The sequence below is a fragment of the Trichechus manatus genome, unplaced genomic scaffold (genome assembly GCF_000243295.1).
Source record: "Trichechus manatus latirostris isolate Lorelei unplaced genomic scaffold, TriManLat1.0 scaffold00009, whole genome shotgun sequence".
NCBI lineage: Eukaryota > Metazoa > Chordata > Mammalia > Sirenia > Trichechidae > Trichechus > Trichechus manatus.
This window is the reverse complement of record NW_004443945.1, coordinates 26047164-26055103: the sequence shown is the minus strand read 5'-3', so window position 1 is coordinate 26055103 and position 7940 is coordinate 26047164.

The following is a 7940-nucleotide window of genomic DNA, read 5'->3' as shown; positions in this document are numbered from 1 at the left end:
TGAAGAGGATTTGAAGCACTTACTGATGAAGATCAAAGACCACAGCCTTCAGTATGGATTACACCTCAACATAAAGAAAACAAAAATCCTCACAAATGGGTCAATAAACAACATCATGATAAACAGAGAAAATACTGAAGTTGTCAAGGATTTCATTTCACTTGGATCTACAATCACCACCCGTGGAAGCAGCAATCAAGAAATCAAATAACGTGTTGCGTTGGGCAAATCTTCTGCAAAAGACCTCTTTAAAGTGTTAAAAAGCACAGTATTAAGATGTCACTTTGAGGACTAAAGTACCCCTGAACAAGACTCATAGGCACAGGAAAGCTGGGCAACGAATAAAGCAAAAACCAAACCCACTGCCGTCGAGTTGATTCCTACTCATAGTGACCCCATAGGGTTTCCAAGGCTGTAAATCTCTATGGAAGCAGACTGCCACATCTTTCTCCCCCAGAGCAGCTGGTGGTTTCAAACTGCCAACCCTTTGGTTAGCAATCCATCTAGTTAACCCCTGCACCACCAAGGCTCCTAGGACAATGAATAAGGAAGACTAAAGAATTGATGCCTTTGACTTATGGTGTCAGCAAAGAATGTTGAGTATACAGTGGAATGCCAGAAAAATGAACAAATCTGTCCTGGAAGAAGTACAGCCAAAATACTCCTTAGAAGCAAGGATGGAGAGACTTCATTTCACTTACTTTGTACATGTTATCTGGAGGGACCAGTCCCTGGAGAAGGACATCATGCTTGGTAAAGTAGAGGGTCAGCGAAAAGGAGGAAGACACTCAATGAGATGGATTGACCCAGTGGCTGCAACAATGGGCTCAAACATAACAACGATTGTGAGAATAGCATAGGATCAGGCAGTGTTTCATACTGTTGTACATAGGGTCGCTATGAGTTGGAACCCACTTGATGGCACCTAACAACAACAACATACCAAGAAGTAGAAAGATATATAAGATTACAAAGTGAGTAAGCAACAGTATCAGAACTTTGTCCGACTTGCTTGCTTTGGACATGTCATCACAAGGGATCAATTGTTAGAGGAGGACATCATGTTTGGTGAAGTAGAGTGACAATGAGGGCGTGGGAAACCCTCTGTGAGATGAACTGACACAGTAGCTACAAGAATGAACTGGAATATGCTAGAAATTGAGAGGATGACACCAGGCAAGGGAACGTTTTGTGCTGTTTTACCTAAAGTTGACTCAACAGCAGCTAAAGACAACGCCAACTAAGTGACAGTATGGGATAACATTTCTTGTGACCTTAACTGTATGTCAGGGGTAAGCTTAATGTTATTTTATCTTAATTTAATAATACAAGATCTATGTGAGATAAATATTATATTGCCTTATTATAGACATGGAAACTGGGGCACATAGAATTTTAATAGTCTATCTAAGTTAGCAGAGAGCAGAGCTAGAGTTTTTACTTAAAGTTTGCCTGACTACAAAGTACAGTTCCTCAACCACTATAGTCAGGAGAAAATGCTTGAGAGCCCTTGAATAGATGATCGACCATTCTACCATGTGAGGAAAATGGAAAGGCGTAACCTTTCATCATTTCTGTGGTCACTAAAAATGATCTTATCTTGCATCTAACAGGAAAAATGAAAGCTAATTCTTATATCAAAGTGCCATTGTAACAATTCCCTGGCTCTCCTCCACAAGTATGCATTCATTAACATTTATGTAACTAGTACCTCTTATTGTGGATGTGATCAAAGGGTTAATGAACTCAGCCACCCTTGCTAAAAATAATCTCTGCAAAGATCACATGTGGTAATTCTAATAAGCTATTTTACAGTAAATGTACTTACCAAGAGTGTGGAAGAAACAAAGAAACAGAGTTCTGAAAGTCAAATTAAAAATCAGTATTTAAGCAGCCAATCTGGGACCATTTAGAATACTAAATTTTAATCCTACAATATTGTTTTTCCACCAAAGATAGCAGAGCAATTTATCAACATATACTCACATTTGAACATTTGCCAGCAGTCACTTTGCAAACAGAAACTTTACCAAGGGGAAACTGAGTCACCAGAGAACTAGCAATTTCTTCAATCTTCTGAATGAAACTTTAAATCAATAATAAATACAAGCTAAAGATCCGATCTCCTCATCTATTTCAAATAGGAAGTACTCATTTCCCCACGTATTAACATGTAACTATCTCTTACTTTCAAATACCATATTAATTTACTACTTTGTCATACTACTAATCTAATCATTTTCTTTGTAGCCTAATGGGACAATACAACAGACATTGTTCAAATGTAAAAAAAAAAAAAAAAAAAATTCCAGGTGAAATAAAGGATCTCTAAGCTAAAGAGAAATCTGTGTTCAGGTCAGTCTCTGTCTGAATTTTATGATTAGTCTTTCTGTGTGGGAGCACCATTTGTGAACACATTGGGCATATTGCTAATGACAAACCTAGAGGAATGTTTGGTCAATAAAAACCCATTGCTGGTGAGTCAATTCTGACTCATAGCAACCCTACAGGACAGAATAGAACTGCCCCATAGTGTTTCCAAGGAGCAGCTAGTGGATTTGAACTGCTGACCTTTTGGTTAGCAGCCAAGCTCTTAACCACTGTGCTACCAGGACTCCATTTGGTCAATATACTTCTTTAAATATTATGTAGATAAATAAAAAGTAAAGAAGAAAAAAGAGATCTATATCTTTACATTGTTCCATTGCCCCTGTCCTAAAACCAAATCTTCATTTATATACTCCACAAAATAAAGGAAAGAGCAGATAGTCATTCAATTGCCACCAGAGGGATGAGGTAAAATGAAAATGAATTTATAACAAGATGCTAGAAGTTCCCGTTTTAGCCCTATTCTCTTTCTTCTTCACTCTTGTCCCCTTTCTATTCAGGGCCACATTGCTACGTCTCTTGTCAATCATTTTTCCATATCACCTCCCCTTTCATCCTGTGGGAGGTCTGGCTACCACCCTAATCAGCATTTCATGACCTCATAACTTTGATTTTTTTCTCCTTTCTTTTTTATTGCTCAGCTGTTTATTTGTTTTCATTGTTCCTAGTCTCTACCCACACATCTCAATCTGCTCAAAATGCTCTAGAACCTTCAGCAAGCAGATCCATTTTCTCACACTCTCTGGTATGTGTTGGAGAGGCCACAAAACATTTGGATGGTCTCTTAAAACTGTTGATATTCCTGAAGACCAGGAATGCTGGCATGAGATATGGTGTCTGATGGTGCTTTGAGAGCTAAAATGTTCTCTGTACAAGAGATCAGTGTACTTATTTGCAGCAGCAGATACGTTTCAATTCAGAATATCATACTGATGGCAATGGAGAAGTAGGGCCTTCTTGTTGATTTGGTACCATGAGCAAACCCATTCCTTCCTCTGTGCCTCTAGTTTTTAACAATGAGATGAGTAATTGCTCAAAACCTGGACATTCTGAAGCAGGAGAAGGAAATGTGATAAAAAGGAGGAGAAATGAAAAAGGAACAACTTATTCTCTCTGATGAAAGTAGGACGTGTCATATTGTCAAGGAGCTCAGCAACCATTTTTAATTTCAATTTATGGCAAACAATTGGAGACACTTCGCTACTCCATTTCTCCCTTTTAGTGACTCCTGATAGGTAATCTCCAAGGCCAGAACCTTAAATCTCACTTAGTTTCAAAATGAGAGGACAGTGATTGAGCAACTCTCTGGTAGCTAAAAGGAACCCTGGTGGCACAACAGTTAAGTGCTCAGCTGCCAACCAAAAGGTTGGCATTTGAAGCCCATGCCGAAGCTCTGCAGGGGAAAGACCTGACGATCTGCTCTTATGAAGACTGCAACCTAGAAAACTGCATGGGGCAGTTCTACTCTGTCACATGGGGTCACTATGAGTCGAAAATCGACTCCAAGGTACACAACAACAAAAACTGGCAGCCAAAGAATTGTTTTGGAAGCTGGATAATGTTCTGAAATTGATTAAACAGGCAAAACCAACTGTACTTCCCGTTCAGCAGCCCAGATGGAATACACAGAGACTGACCGTGATAATTAACAGTGACAAAGGAGGAAAAGAGGAGGGAAAGGTGGGGGAAAAGAAGGGAAAAGCAAACTGAAGAGATATAACAGAATAAAATATATTCATGTTAAAATGTTAAAATAGCAAAGAAAACCATTTAGGTATAAAAACTTTAAACAGCTCTCATCCATCAACGACACAGCTGGTAGCATCTCTCACTTAGGGGCTTAGCCAATGGGCAGTGCTGTGTGGAATTACTTTAGAACACTTCGTATTATTTAGCATTGGCCAATAGCTTCTGGAAAGGCTTAGAATACTTCAGGCATCTTCCAAGGAGGCAGCGTTTAGGAATATTTTAATCTACCTCAAGGAAAAGAAAACCAACAAAGAGTGGGCTGAATTTTGGAGACTGGTAAATATACATTAAAGTAATATCAAATGATCAGCAGCATAGCTTCAAAGCACATGCCATTCTGAATTGAGGAAAACAAAAATAAACTTGATCAGTGCCTGGAAGGGAATCTAACAGCATATTATCATTTGTTTGAGTTTTACTTGCAAGCAGAGAAATTTCCTTATTCCTCTTTGCATAGTGCTGCTGTATAGAAAAGAATTTTCAAGATGGTCTTAATAAGGATCATCCGTGTACAAATTTGCTGCTATTATTCAGTAGTTTCTAGCAATGTTATAACAGAGGAATGTCTTCTGAAGGCATAGGTACATAGTATTTCTAACTCAAACATGATCACACAAAGAGAAATTTAGTTTTTTTCTGTATTATACTGCAGAAATATACCAGTACTTGAATTTTCAGAGTAACTTAGAGAGGATGGGAGCTTTTCCAATGAAAGTAAACTTATGGGATTAAAACAATTTTTTTCTTATCTTTAAAAAGACCAACAGGTGATATGAGTCCATGTTGAGACAGAATTTCATAGCTACAAATTAATGTCTTAATCGGTTTTATATTTACTTTTTGTTTAATTAAGTGGAGTTCAAACTATTCTTACTTGTGGGCATCATCCATGAAGTCAAAAGATTTGTAGGACACATTTATTACTTTCTCTCAAAAATGTTGAATAAAAATTTAAAATATACAAATAGACACACTTAAAAGTGGTGAAATAATTTGGAAGAATAGTGTGCCTCTTGATATATCATCCATGAGCTTATAAATATTATATTACTGTGTCAGAAATAGAAGTTTAGACAATTACATCCTATGTTGTCAATGTAGACCTACAGAATGGACCTACAGAAATTCTTGGTTTTATGGCTAAGAGTTGTCCACTGACTATACATTGATAGTAATTAATTTCATGGTTTAAAGTATGAGTTCATTGTATGTAAAAACTGTATAATGCAATTAAAAGAACCCAGAAGTTTGAGTTAAAGGTCCTAAATTCAATACCTAGAGACACTCTTAGTTGGTATATGATTCTGAGGAAGTGTCCTGATAAATAACTGGGGATACTTACTTTAGAAGGTAATATGAAAATTAAAAGAGATATTAAAGTCTTTAAAGAACATGAACACACTAAGGAAATAACTATCATAATTACTAACAATGAGAAATATTTTTTTTAAAGAAAATGGTCAAAAGAATCTCTCCATCCTTTACCCTGTTGCAAAGATGCCTAACAGTGGTGTCAAAATATTGTTAACTAGAAGAAAGAAACTAAGGCAAATTTCAAAGAATTGTCTATTATCAAAAAATTCTCTTTAGGCAGGTATTCACTTAAATTTGTTCAGATGGTAAAGTACTTAAAATTTATCTTCTTTTCCTCATAAAGGAGAAGAGAAAATATACATATTTTCTCTTTAAAAACCCCAAGACGTGAAAGAAATAGCATAACAAAATACACAAATTATTAGTTTGAAAGACACAGAACAACTTAAGCACCAAGTCTCCCAGATTTTGAGAGCAGCTCAGGTCACTTTTATTTTTTGAGGCTTCCTGATATCTTAAGAGAGCATAAGAGTGCCAAACAGGGTTACAAAAATTGTGGTATATTTTAGTTCATTATATTTAACAAAGTATCACTTTAACAAAGGCAAAAAAAAAAAACAAGCCTGGTGTATTATTGTTTTAGAACCTATTGATGACCATAAGGTGCATCATCCATAACTCTCCTTCTGTCTCCCCAGCCTGAGGTAACCTAGCATTAAGCACATGATTTTCATGATACAGTAGCCAATTTGAGTATGGAATATGTATTAGGCAGCTGTAAATCTGGTCCTCTAAACAGATAACAATGTTGTTCCAAATAGTCTTACTCAAAAATAATTGTCTGGTTTCAGTAGAAAAATTCAGTGTATGTGGGTAGCATCCTAGATAGTCCTCTATTTTTATTAGCCTCTGCAAGGTGGAATAAATTCCTATTTCAAAGAGAGTGAACATTTGAGTCACTTACTTCACGTGTATTTTAAAGCAAAGAAGAAATTACAGCAGTCTGTACGTTTGCCTTCCATATATACACGAGACAACTTCCACATGGCCTTTTAATGATCTTACACTAAATAAAATTCTTTGAAAAAGTCATTTTCTCTCCATGGAGTTACTTGTGTAAGTTGGCATATGGGGGCAGGGGGAAGGGATTGAAACACTAATAGTCACATCCATTCTAACCAACTGCAATGCCAAGAAAGGCACTAAATCTTTAAATGGACCTCCCACATCCTCGATAGGATGTTTTCTGTGCATGGTGATCCACAAATATTATCATTCCATGACAATGCAGTTTCATCAAGGTACGTCTCAATCCATGGGATGCGAGTCCCACACAACAGACGGAGAACTTGGCGCAGCCCTGCGCACGCTGCGTGTGTTACTTACTGGTTATATTGCAGTGGTCACACTGAGTCCCGTATGGCGCCGTATTAACGAATGGCATGCAAGCACCTTCTGTTGAAACATCTGCGACAGGGAAATTTCAGGCATTTTTCCAGATAATTTTTGTGCTCTGGACCAAATTTTCATTAGGACTATAAAACCTGGCAAGCAGTGTTGTTGTGAGTGATTTTTTAATAAACGGGGACATGCCTTTGTTAAAGGAGTGAGGAAAAGGGCTCTTCGGAGACTCTTTTCTATTATAAAAAGTTCACAAAACATATGACAGCTCAAAACATAACATCTCCCAACTTCTTCTTCTTCTTTTTTTTTTTTTAAGTGCAAGTTTTCAGGCTTTCATAGACATATAAACAAAATTTATACTTTTGGATGTAAGAGCAAGAATGCAAATTTGCACATCTTAGAGTAAATGATTCCAGCAGTGATTTTCCTTAAACACGTGTTTGTTAAGAATGCATACAAGCAACAGAGATATTTTTTATGCATTTAATTTTTGATGATTGCTGCCAAAAAAATCTGTAATAGACTTTTTACTTGCTTTACGAGACACCGTGTCTCAGAATTAGAAAAAAAGTGGAGTTTGGGCGCATGCCTATTGGTACAAACAACCTAAAATTAACGATTAGCATTGTTCATTTTTCTCACTAGTTAAAATATGGGTTTTTCCATTTCTTTCTGCACGGCCAATAAATACCCTACTACAGTAACGGAGAATAGAAAAACTCCCTTTTCTAATTCTTTAATTCCCTGTGCCCCGCTACAAACTCTAATGCAAAACAAACATGCTTGGCAGTAAATATGTGCATTATCATTATGTAAATAGGCATGTTATCATTATACTTCAATGATGTTGTTCTTTGTAAAGCCTTTTCTCGTTTCTAAATATATTATCCAATTTAAGTTATAATGCGTATTATACCACTGGGGCTGTATAAACACTCTACTAGATTAAGGAGAATTGGTAGACTGTATATAACAAAATGTTTACCACCTATGCATATGGTACACAATGCTCCGACCACCAAACGCACAGACTAATACGGCTTCACATGGTACAATCTCACCACAGCAGTGCACAGAAGCCTTTG